Source organism: Stegodyphus dumicola, chromosome X1, assembly GCF_044657685.1.
Source record: "Stegodyphus dumicola isolate Sdum_Otavi_A_Nest chromosome X1, ASM4465768v1".
In the NCBI taxonomy this organism is placed as follows: domain Eukaryota; kingdom Metazoa; phylum Arthropoda; class Arachnida; order Araneae; family Eresidae; genus Stegodyphus; species Stegodyphus dumicola.
Window position 1 is genome coordinate 1,291,791 of NC_140780.1, and position 13,645 is coordinate 1,305,435.

At 33.9% G+C, this 13,645-nt stretch overlaps 3 pseudogenes; all 3 read left to right on the forward strand.

Moving 5' to 3' along the window:
- Positions 1 to 705: 705 nt before the first annotated feature.
- On the forward strand, positions 706 to 1,350 carry LOC146993049 (DEAD-box helicase Dbp80 pseudogene; annotated as a pseudogene).
- Positions 1,351 to 4,715: 3,365 nt separating this feature from the next.
- Positions 4,716 to 5,952, forward strand: LOC146993050 (ATP-dependent RNA helicase DDX19A pseudogene; annotated as a pseudogene).
- A 3,306-nt stretch (positions 5,953 to 9,258) lies between these two features.
- LOC146993051 (ATP-dependent RNA helicase DDX19A pseudogene) lies at positions 9,259 to 10,534 on the forward strand (annotated as a pseudogene).
- Positions 10,535 to 13,645: the final 3,111 nt, after the last annotated feature.

Sequence of the window (13,645 nt, forward strand, 5' to 3'; positions counted from 1 at the left end):
ATGGTTCCAAATTGAAATAGATACTATTTCTCCACTGGGAACCATTTTCTACATTTAGTTAGTAGGTAACTTGTATATTCATGAGTTTTTGGACATAGAATTGAATACCATTTAATAAAAGGCATAATAATCAGTTTTTTTTTTTTTTTTTTTTTTTTTTGTGCAGCAATAGAGTTATCACTTTAAAGTAATGTGACATAAGTAAAATAACTGCTTTTTATGATCTTCATACATTTTAATTATTTGGGACACATGCATTATATTTGTTATGATTTCAGTGTTTCTAAGTATGTCTTTATCTTTGCATATGTTAGAATTTACAGAAATCTATATTTTGACATTTACATTTTCGATAGGCTTTATCATGGCAGATGTTGATGATTGGAGTCTTTCTGCTGATATACAAGAGAAAGGAATTTCGAAATTAATTGACAATTTAAATTTGGACGATCCTATTCCACCACCTGTGCCACCTCCAATACCTCCTCCAAAGATTCCTGATGAAGCATCAAAAGACTATGATGAAAAAGATGATGAACCTGAATTAAATCCTGCTGAGACTGTGATAAAAAACTTGTAAGATCTCATTTAATTGAAGTTTCTCATGATATAGATATCCAGAGAAATCCTAATTCACCTCTCTATTCTGTGAAATATTTTGAAGAATTGAATCTGCGACCTGAACTTCTTAAAGGTGTGTGTGGTATGGGATTTAATTCACCCTCAAAAATACAAGAGACTGCTCTTCCTACTCTTATTGCAGATCCTCCACAAAATATGATTGCTCAGTCTCAGAGTGGTACGCTTAAAACTGCTGCTTTTCTTTTGGCAAGTTTGAGCAGAGTGGACACAAATTTGAAATATCCTCACGTGCTTATTTTGTCCCCAACATATGAGTTAGCCATGCAGACAGGAAAAGTGACAAAACAAATGGCAAAATTTTGTCCTAACATTGAATTTTGTTTTGCTGTTAGAGGTGAGGTTTTGCAAAGAGGAGAAAACATTACTGCTCATTTTATGATTCGAACTCCTGGTAAAGTTTATGATTGGGCAATGTGCTATAAGTTTTTTGATCTCAGTAAAATAAAAGTATTTGTTTTAGATGAAGCAGATGTTATGATCTCGACTCAAGGATATCAAGACCAGTCTATTCGCATTCATAAGCAGCTACTGAAAGACTGTCAGATGCTGCTGTTCTCAGCTACTTGTTCTGAAGAAGTCATGGAATTTGCAGAACTGATTTTTTCTGATCCTATTATAATTAAACTGAAAAGGGAAGAAGACAGTTTGGATAATATAGATCAGTATTACATAGTATGCAGAGATAAAGAAATTTCAAGCTTTGTGTAACATATATATGGTACTGTGTCAATAGGACAGGCTATTATATTTTGCCATACCAGGAAGACTGCATCTTGGTTAGTTGAATAGCCATTCTCAATAGATTTAGAGAAGGAAAAGAAAAAGTAAGTAACAATTCTTGGTAAGATGCTCTATAATTATAAAAGTAAAATTTATTTATGAAAGCAGTTTTTGCTTTTCAAAGAATAAAAATATTAATTTACCTTTAATCAAACATGGTATTAATATTCACATCATTCAAATGAGTAATTTTCTAAATTTTTGAAATTTCTGTATTTAAAGAAAAAGAGAAATGAATTATTGATATATATGTTGTTTAATTATTCTGTGTATGGTTAGTCATTTCTTGGATTTTTGTCATTATATTTCCCAATAAAAATATTTGCAAGTTATTGCGATAGAAATTTTTTAAAGTTAATTTTAATCACAAAATATAAATGGACAAAAATATATGATAACTTGATTCAATATTGTAATTTATGTAGTTAAGACCACCCAGTAATGTCCAAAGTAAATGCCTCTGGCAGCATGAATGGCAGATGCTGTGGAAGTGACTCAGATATTGAATGTTTGATAAAGTGTCTGGAGTGATGTATTCTCCAGATATCTTTGCCAGTGTGAAAATTGCTCACATTTTGTGCAACATGACATTTGGCAGTTTTTTAGAGAATCCGGTTATTGAACTTGTAGTAATCTCAAACGTTTTCACACTTAGTGTGAGGACTTACCTGGAAGTAGTGTTCTTGCAGTGAGACTATTTGAAAGCAATTCTGATGGTATGACATGCTGTATTCAAGGCCAGAGCCAATGCAGCTATACCAGTAGCATTTTAGGAGACATGGGATGGCAAAAATCATATCTTCGATTGTGGCTGTGTTATCTTATGGAAAGATTACATATATTAATTGTCAACTTGCATGAATGTACTTGATTGTCAAGGATGGACACCAAATTAGTTGAAAGTGCCATTTAGAGCTACTGTTAACGAAGAACACAGAAAATATATAAATCAAATATATTAAAAACAGTTTGTTCAGTTGCGGGCTGCCTCTATCCGAGGCTGGGTGCATTATGAATAAAGACAAAAAATTCTTAATAAGCCATTCTTTATTTTCACCACAACATTTTCACTCTTCCGAGATCAGCTTTCGTTCTGTCTACAAGCAAAACATTCGAAAAACTCAGCACGCAGGCTGACGTCACAAACAGCAGCGCCTCGCGCCAGTTATTGCTTCAGTTCATTTCACAACATACTCCCTCCCCCTTTGAGACTCAGGTTGAGTCTCAAGCTCATAACAAACATTATTTAAAAGATCAAGTTTTTTTTTGGATCCAGAGGATTAATATTGTTGCATCACCATTTTATCAGGTGCAGTTCCTCTTTTTAACATACATCCAGCACTAGAATTAGATTTCTCTGCACCCAGTTTCTTATCAGGAATCATGCTTCTATCATTGGCCTGGGTCTCCAGAGGAAAGATGCAATGTATTGGTCGTACAACTGTTCCATGCCGGGTCTTAAGTTTAACCGTACAAATCTTTCCATCACATCCAGGGATCAATTATGTAATTCGGGCTAAGGACCAAAATAAACGTTTTCTGTTATCATCCTCCATCAGTACTTTTTCTCCTACTACAGGTTCCCGAGTTCATTTTTCATTATGTTTTGAACCAGTTGACTAAAGTATTCTTTTCTAAATCGTTGTCTCAGATCATTTAACAATTTAGTTCTATACTTTAATCTCTTATTAAGACTCGACGAATTTAATTCATCAAGATCTTCAACATTGGAATTTCTGTTCTCGATAAGAAACATGGCTGGTTTCAGAGGGACTAATTCCTGCAGACCACACCTCTCAAAATTGGGACAGAAAGCCAGGTTGGAAGTATACTTGCGATTATGTACAGGTTCCGGTAATCATATACAGTCAAAAGTCGTTAATCCGGACTCGTCGGGACTTCGGCGATTCCGGATTATCGATTTTTCCGGATTATAGATCATCAGTTTAAATCTCGTAAGATGGCATGCAGAAATTCTAAAATTAAAAATATGAAACCGTAATTTATGAAATAAAGAACAATTATGATCTAAAGGGTATCAAAATTTGCAAAAAGAAAAAGCTTAATATTTATTTGTTTACTTTATTAAACATTTCTTTCAATGTTGTAAGTTATAAGTTTTGCTTCGTTTCATGTGATAATACTTTCTCTTTAATTCTATTAAACAGACATAATTTCTTGTTCAGTTACAAAGTTCCGCTGTTCAAGTCCTATAATTGCTGTGTCTAGAACACCGACTAATTTGTCAATCGAAATTTTTTCGTTTTCAATAACCTCTGTCACTTTCTTCAAGGAATTATAAGCCAAATAAAATAAAAACATCTGCGCTGAAGATAAGGATAGTGCTGACAGATCAACTTCCAATTCATTACCAGCCCCCGCCCCGGCGAATCCCCCCGCAAAGCAACGTGAAATTGATAAATAGATTTCGGATTTCAAAACATACTTTCGCTTTAGATCCTTTACGTATTAACAAATATATATCGGAAATTCTATTTGATATAATTGAAAGTTTAAACTTACTTTTATAAAATTGCTCTTACAGTCTGCGAAAAATAATAAGCCGGATCCAATTTGAAAATTAAGGAACAACGCAAACATCAACATTAACTGAAATAGATAATTAGATAATTTTAACTTATACGTCTATTATACACAAAACGCGCACGCGAAAACGTATTCTGCACTTGCCCACACTCATATGCGCAGTCGTAAAAGGTCTTACGCGCACGCGTAAACGCCTATGCGCATGTGTCAACGCGGCGCATGCGCAGAAAGTTTTTAGTTTTGAGGTCTGGATTATAGATCATTCCGAATTATGGGTGTCCGAATTAACGACTTTTGACTGTAGTATGTGATCTACTGCTTTTAGTTAGTTATTTATTTCTTAGACTAAAACACTCTTTTTAAATTTGAGCATGCAATAAAATAAAGGTGAGAAGACAGCAAATTTTAGGATCACCCTCTAAAAATAAATAGCTAAGTGATTAGATCACATGTTACATGATTACCCAGGTGCTGGCCTTTCTTCAACCTGGCTCTGTTGATACAAACATATTCATGATGTAAAAACTTCACAAAATATGATTATTTAGTCTGTCTTGTTTAAAAACCAAAGTCTAGATCGTAGCTAAACAAGATGGTTCCAAATTGAAATAGATACTATTTCTCCACTGGGAACCATTTTCTACATTTAGTTAGTAGGTAACTTGTATATTCATGAGTTTTTGGACATAGAATTGAATACCATTTAATAAAAGGCATAATAATCAGTTTTTTTTTTTTTTTTTTTTTTTTTGTGCAGCAATAGAGTTATCACTTTAAAGTAATGTGACATAAGTAAAATAACTGCTTTTTATGATCTTCATACATTTTAATTATTTGGGACACATGCATTATATTTGTTATGATTTCAGTGTTTCTAAGTATGTCTTTATCTTTGCATATGTTAGAATTTACAGAAATCTATATTTTGACATTTACATTTTCGATAGGCTTTATCATGGCAGATGTTGATGATTGGAGTCTTTCTGCTGATATACAAGAGAAAGGAATTTCGAAATTAATTGACAATTTAAATTTGGACGATCCTATTCCACCACCTGTGCCACCTCCAATACCTCCTCCAAAGATTCCTGATGAAGCATCAAAAGACTATGATGAAAAAGATGATGAACCTGAATTAAATCCTGCTGAGACTGTGATAAAAAACTTGTAAGATCTCATTTAATTGAAGTTTCTCATGATATAGATATCCAGAGAAATCCTAATTCACCTCTCTATTCTGTGAAATATTTTGAAGAATTGAATCTGCGACCTGAACTTCTTAAAGGTGTGTGTGGTATGGGATTTAATTCACCCTCAAAAATACAAGAGACTGCTCTTCCTACTCTTATTGCAGATCCTCCACAAAATATGATTGCTCAGTCTCAGAGTGGTACGCTTAAAACTGCTGCTTTTCTTTTGGCAAGTTTGAGCAGAGTGGACACAAATTTGAAATATCCTCACGTGCTTATTTTGTCCCCAACATATGAGTTAGCCATGCAGACAGGAAAAGTGACAAAACAAATGGCAAAATTTTGTCCTAACATTGAATTTTGTTTTGCTGTTAGAGGTGAGGTTTTGCAAAGAGGAGAAAACATTACTGCTCATTTTATGATTGGAACTCCTGGTAAAGTTTATGATTGGGCAATGTGCTATAAGTTTTTTGATCTCAGTAAAATAAAAGTATTTGTTTTAGATGAAGCAGATGTTATGATCTCGACTCAAGGATATCAAGACCAGTCTATTCGCATTCATAAGCAGCTACTGAAAGACTGTCAGATGCTGCTGTTCTCAGCTACTTGTTCTGAAGAAGTCATGGAATTTGCAGAACTGATTTTTTCTGATCCTATTATAATTAAACTGAAAAGGGAAGAAGACAGTTTGGATAATATAGATCAGTATTACATAGTATGCAGAGGGTACTGTGTCAATAGGACAGGCTATTATATTTTGCCATACCAGGAAGACTGCATCTTGGTTAGTTGAATAGCCATTCTCAATAGATTTAGAGAAGGAAAAGAAAAAGTAAGTAACAATTCTTGGTAAGATGCTCTATAATTATAAAAGTAAAATTTATTTATGAAAGCAGTTTTTGCTTTTCAAAGAATAAAAATATTAATTTACCTTTAATCAAACATGGTATTAATATTCACATCATTCAAATGAGTAATTTTCTAAATTTTTGAAATTTCTGAATTTAAAGAAAAAGAGAAATGAATTATTGATATATATGTTGTTTAATTATTCTGTGTATGGTTAGTCATTTCTTGGATTTTTGTCATTATATTTCCCAATAAAAATATTTGCAAGTTATTGCGATAGAAATTTTTTAAAGTTAATTTTAATCACAAAATATAAATGGACAAAAATATATGATAACTTGATTCAATATTGTAATTTATGTAGTTAAGACCACCCAGTAATGTCCAAAGTAAATGCCTCTGGCAGCATGAATGGCAGATGCTGTGGAAGTGACTCAGATATTGAATGTTTGATAAAGTGTCTGGAGTGATGTATTCTCCAGATATCTTTGCCAGTGTGAAAATTGCTCACATTTTGTGCAACATGACATTTGGCAGTTTTTTAGAGAATCCGGTTATTGAACTTGTAGTAATCTCAAACGTTTTCACACTTAGTGTGAGGACTTACCTGGAAGTAGTGTTCTTGCAGTGAGACTATTTGAAAGCAATTCTGATGGTATGACATGCTGTATTCAAGGCCAGAGCCAATGCAGCTATACCAGTAGCATTTTAGGAGACATGGGATGGCAAAAATCATATCTTCGATTGTGGCTGTGTTATCTTATGGAAAGATTACATATATTAATTGTCAACTTGCATGAATGTACTTGATTGTCAAGGATGGACACCAAATTAGTTGAAAGTGCCATTTAGAGCTACTGTTAACGAAGAACACAGAAAATATATAAATCAAATATATTAAAAACAGTTTGTTCAGTTGCGGGCTGCCTCTATCCGAGGCTGGGTGCATTATGAATAAAGACAAAAAATTCTTAATAAGCCATTCTTTATTTTCACCACAACATTTTCACTCTTCCGAGATCAGCTTTCGTTCTGTCTACAAGCAAAACATTCGAAAAACTCAGCACGCAGGCTGACGTCACAAACAGCAGCGCCTCGCGCCAGTTATTGCTTCAGTTCATTTCACAACATACTCCCTCCCCCTTTGAGACTCAGGTTGAGTCTCAAGCTCATAACAAACATTATTTAATAGATCAAGTTTTTTTTTGGATACAGAGGATTAATATTGTTGCATCACCATTTTATCAGGTGCAGTTCCTCTTTTTAACATACATCCAGCACTAGAATTAGATTTCTCTGCACCCAGTTTCTTATCAGGAATCATGCTTCTATCATTGGCCTGGGTCTCCAGAGGAAAGATGCAATGTATTGGTCGTACAACTGTTCCATGCCGGGTCTTAAGTTTAACCGTACAAATCTTTCCATCACATCCAGGGATCAATTATGTAATTCGGGCTAAGGACCAAAATAAACGTTTTCTGTTATCATCCTCCATCAGTACTTTTTCTCCTACTACAGGTTCCCGAGTTCATTTTTCATTATGTTTTGAACCAGTTGACTAAAGTATTCTTTTCTAAATCGTTGTCTCAGATCATTTAACAATTTAGTTCTATACTTTAATCTCTTATTAAGACTCGACGAATTTAATTCATCAAGATCTTCAACATTGGAATTTCTGTTCTCGATAAGAAACATGGCTGGTTTCAGAGGGACTAATTCCTGCAGACCACACCTCTCAAAATTGGGACAGAAAGCCAGGTTGGAAGTATACTTGCGATTATGTACAGGTTCCGGTAATCATATACAGTCAAAAGTCGTTAATCCGGACTCGTCGGGACTTCGGCGATTCCGGATTATCGATTTTTCCGGATTATAGATCATCAGTTTAAATCTCGTAAGATGGCATGCAGAAATTCTAAAATTAAAAATATGAAACCGTAATTTATGAAATAAAGAACAATTATGATCTAAAGGGTATCAAAATTTGCAAAAAGAAAAAGCTTAATATTTATTTGTTTACTTTATTAAACATTTCTTTCAATGTTGTAAGTTATAAGTTTTGCTTCGTTTCATGTGATAATACTTTCTCTTTAATTCTATTAAACAGACATAATTTCTTGTTCAGTTACAAAGTTCCGCTGTTCAAGTCCTATAATTGCTGTGTCTAGAACACCGACTAATTTGTCAATCGAAATTTTTTCGTTTTCAATAACCTCTGTCACTTTCTTCAAGGAATTATAAGCCAAATAAAATAAAAACATCTGCGCTGAAGATAAGGATAGTGCTGACAGATCAACTTCCAATTCATTACCAGCCCCCGCCCCGGCGAATCCCCCCGCAAAGCAACGTGAAATTGATAAATAGATTTCGGATTTCAAAACATACTTTCGCTTTAGATCCTTTACGTATTAACAAATATATATCCGAAATTCTATTTGATATAATTGAAAGTTTAAACTTACTTTTATAAAATTGCTCTTACAGTCTGCGAAAAATAATAAGCCGGATCCAATTTGAAAATTAAGGAACAACGCAAACATCAACATTAACTGAAATAGATAATTAGATAATTTTAACTTATACGTCTATTATACACAAAACGCGCACGCGAAAACGTATTCTGCACTTGCCCACACTCATATGCGCAGTCGTAAAAGGTCTTACGCGCACGCGTAAACGCCTATGCGCATGTGTCAACGCGGCGCATGCGCAGAAAGTTTTTAGTTTTGAGGTCTGGATTATAGATCATTCCGAATTATGGGTGTCCGAATTAACGACTTTTGACTGTAGTATGTGATCTACTGCTTTTAGTTAGTTATTTATTTCTTAGACTAAAACACTCTTTTTAAATTTGAGCATGCAATAAAATAAAGGTGAGAAGACAGCAAATTTTAGGATCACCCTCTAAAAATAAATAGCTAAGTGATTAGATCACATGTTACATGATTACCCAGGTGCTGGCCTTTCTTCAACCTGGCTCTGTTGATACAAACATATTCATGATGTAAAAACTTCACAAAATATGATTATTTAGTCTGTCTTGTTTAAAAACCAAAGTCTAGATCGTAGCTAAACAAGATGGTTCCAAATTGAAATAGATACTATTTCTCCACTGGGAACCATTTTCTACATTTAGTTAGTAGGTAACTTGTATATTCATGAGTTTTTGGACATAGAATTGAATACCATTTAATAAAAGGCATAATAATCAGTTTTTTTTTTTTTTTTTTTTTTTTTTTTTTTTTTTTTTTTTTTGTGCAGCAATAGAGTTATCACTTTAAAGTAATGTGACATAAGTAAAATAACTGCTTTTTATGATCTTCATACATTTTAATTATTTGGGACACATGCATTATATTTGTTATGATTTCAGTGTTTCTAAGTATGTCTTTATCTTTGCATATGTTAGAATTTACAGAAATCTATATTTTGACATTTACATTTTCGATAGGCTTTATCATGGCAGATGTTGATGATTGGAGTCTTTCTGCTGATATACAAGAGAAAGGAATTTCGAAATTAATTGACAATTTAAATTTGGACGATCCTATTCCACCACCTGTGCCACCTCCAATACCTCCTCCAAAGATTCCTGATGAAGCATCAAAAGACTATGATGAAAAAGATGATGAACCTGAATTAAATCCTGCTGAGACTGTGATAAAAAACTTGTAAGATCTCATTTAATTGAAGTTTCTCATGATATAGATATCCAGAGAAATCCTAATTCACCTCTCTATTCTGTGAAATATTTTGAAGAATTGAATCTGCGACCTGAACTTCTTAAAGGTGTGTGTGGTATGGGATTTAATTCACCCTCAAAAATACAAGAGACTGCTCTTCCTACTCTTATTGCAGATCCTCCACAAAATATGATTGCTCAGTCTCAGAGTGGTACGCTTAAAACTGCTGCTTTTCTTTTGGCAAGTTTGAGCAGAGTGGACACAAATTTGAAATATCCTCACGTGCTTATTTTGTCCCCAACATATGAGTTAGCCATGCAGACAGGAAAAGTGACAAAACAAATGGCAAAATTTTGTCCTAACATTGAATTTTGTTTTGCTGTTAGAGGTGAGGTTTTGCAAAGAGGAGAAAACATTACTGCTCATTTTATGATTGGAACTCCTGGTAAAGTTTATGATTGGGCAATGTGCTATAAGTTTTTTGATCTCAGTAAAATAAAAGTATTTGTTTTAGATGAAGCAGATGTTATGATCTCGACTCAAGGATATCAAGACCAGTCTATTCGCATTCATAAGCAGCTACTGAAAGACTGTCAGATGCTGCTGTTCTCAGCTACTTGTTCTGAAGAAGTCATGGAATTTGCAGAACTGATTTTTTCTGATCCTATTATAATTAAACTGAAAAGGGAAGAAGACAGTTTGGATAATATAGATCAGTATTACATAGTATGCAGAGATAAAGAAATTTCAAGCTTTGTGTAACATATATATGGTACTGTGTCAATAGGACAGGCTATTATATTTTGCCATACCAGGAAGACTGCATCTTGGTTAGTTGAATAGCCATTCTCAATAGATTTAGAGAAGGAAAAGAAAAAGTAAGTAACAATTCTTGGTAAGGTGCTCTATAATTATAAAAGTAAAATTTATTTATGAAAGCAGTTTTTGCTTTTCAAAGAATAAAAATATTAATTTACCTTTAATCAAACATGGTATTAATATTCACATCATTCAAATGAGTAATTTTCTAAATTTTTGAAATTTCTGAATTTAAAGAAAAAGAGAAATGAATTATTGATATATATGTTGTTTAATTATTCTGTGTATGGTTAGTCATTTCTTGGATTTTTGTCATTATATTTCCCAATAAAAATATTTGCAAGTTATTGCGATAGAAATTTTTTAAAGTTAATTTTAATCACAAAATATAAATGGACAAAAATATATGATAACTTGATTCAATATTGTAATTTATGTAGTTAAGACCACCCAGTAATGTCCAAAGTAAATGCCTCTGGCAGCATGAATGGCAGATGCTGTGGAAGTGACTCAGATATTGAATGTTTGATAAAGTGTCTGGAGTGATGTATTCTCCAGATATCTTTGCCAGTGTGAAAATTGCTCACATTTTGTGCAACATGACATTTGGCAGTTTTTTAGAGAATCCGGTTATTGAACTTGTAGTAATCTCAAACGTTTTCACACTTAGTGTGAGGACTTACCTGGAAGTAGTGTTCTTGCAGTGAGACTATTTGAAAGCAATTCTGATGGTATGACATGCTGTATTCAAGGCCAGAGCCAGTGCAGCTATACCAGTAGCATTTTAGGAGACATGGGATGGCAAAAATCATATCTTCGATTGTGGCTGTGTTATCTTATGGAAAGATTACATATATTAATTGTCAACTTGCATGAATGTACTTGATTGTCAAGGATGGACACCAAATTAGTTGAAAGTGCCATTTAGAGCTACTGTTAACGAAGAACACAGAAAATATATAAATCAAATATATTAAAAACAGTTTGTTCAGTTGCGGGCTGCCTCTATCCGAGGCTGGGGTGCATTATGAATAAAGACAAAAAATTCTTAATAAGCCATTCTTTATTTTCACCACAACATTTTCACTCTTCCGAGATCAGCTTTCGTTCTGTCTACAAGCAAAACATTCGAAAAACTCAGCACGCAGGCTGACGTCACAAACAGCAGCGCCTCGCGCCAGTTATTGCTTCAGTTCATTTCACAACATACTCCCTCCCCCTTTGAGACTCAGGTTGAGTCTCAAGCTCATAACAAACATTATTTAAAAGATCAAGTTTTTTTTTGGAGCTTTCACAAGTCATCCAGAGGAGGAATATTGTTGCATCACCATTTTATCAGGTGCAGTTCCTCTTTTTAACATACATCCAGCACTAGAATTAGATTTCTCTGCACCCAGTTTCTTATCAGGAATCATGCTTCTATCATTGGCCTGGGTCTCCAGAGGAAAGATGCAATGTATTGGTCGTACAACTGTTCCATGCCGGGTCTTAAGTTTAACCGTACAAATCTTTCCATCACATCCAGGGATCAATTATGTAATTCGGGCTAAGGACCAAAATAAACGTTTTCTGTTATCATCCTCCATCAGTACTTTTTCTCCTACTACAGGTTCCCGAGTTCATTTTTCATTATGTTTTGAACCAGTTGACTAAAGTATTCTTTTCTAAATCGTTGTCTCAGATCATTTAACAATTTAGTTCTATACTTTAATCTCTTATTAAGACTCGATGAATTTAATTCATCAAGATCTTCAACATTGGAATTTCTGTTCTCGATAAGAAACATGGCCGGTTTCAGAGGGACTAATTCCTGCAGACCACACCTCTCAAAATTGGGACAGATAGCCAGGTTGGAAGTATACTTGCGAGAATGTACAGGTTCCGGTAATCATATACAGTCAAAAGTCGTTAATCCGGACTCGTCGGGACTTCGGCGATTCCGGATTATCGATTTTTCCGGATTATAGATCATCAGTTTAAATCTCGTAAGATGGCATGCAGAAATTCTAAAATTAAAAATATGAAACCGTAATTTATGAAATAAAGAACAATTATGATCTAAAGGGTATCAAAATTTGCAAAAAGAAAAAGCTTAATATTTATTTGTTTACTTTATTAAACATTTCTTTCAATGTAAGTTGTTTAAGTTTTGCTTCGTTTCATGTGATAATACTTTCTCTTTAATTCTATTAAACAGACATAATTTCTTGTTGAGTTACAAAGTTCCGCTGTTCAAGTCCTATAATTGCTGTGTCTAGAACACCGACTAATTTGTCAATCGAAATTTGTTCGTTTTCAATAACCTCTGTCACTTTCTTCAAGGAATTATAAGCCAAATAAAATAAAAACATCTGCGCTGAAGATAAGGATAGTGCTGACAGATCAACTTCCAATTCATTACCCGCCCCCGCCCCGGCGATCCCCCCCCCGCCAAGCAACGTGAAATTGATAAATAGATTTCGGATTTCAAAACATACTTTCGCTTTAGATCCTTTATGTATTAACAAATATATGGAAATTCTATTTGATATAATTGAAAGTTTAAGCTTACTTTTATAAAATTGCTCTTACAGTCTGTGAAAAATAATAAGCCGGATGCAATTTGAAAATTAAGGAACAACGCAAACATCAACATAAACTGAAATAGATAATTAGATAATTTTAGCTTATACGTCTATTATACACAAAACGCGCACGCGAAAACGTATTCTGCACTTGCGCACACTCATATGCGCAGTCGTAAAAGGTCTTACGCGCACGCGTAAACGCCTATGCGCATGTGTCAACGCGGCGCATGCGCAGAAAGTTTTTAGTTTTGAGGTCCGGATTATAGATCATTCCGAATTATGGGTGTCCGAATTAACGACTTTTGACTGTAGTATGTGATCTACTGCTTTTAGTTAGTTATTTATTTCTTAGACTAAAACACTCTTTTTAAATTTGAGCATGCAATAAAATAAAGGTGAGAAGACAGCAAATTTTAGGATCACCCTCTAAAAATAAATAGCTAAGTGATTAGATCACATGTTACATGATTACCCAGGTGCTGGCCTTTCTTCAACCTGGCTCTGTTGATACAAACATATTCATGATGTAAAAACTTCACAAAATGTGATTATTTAGTCTGTCTTGTTT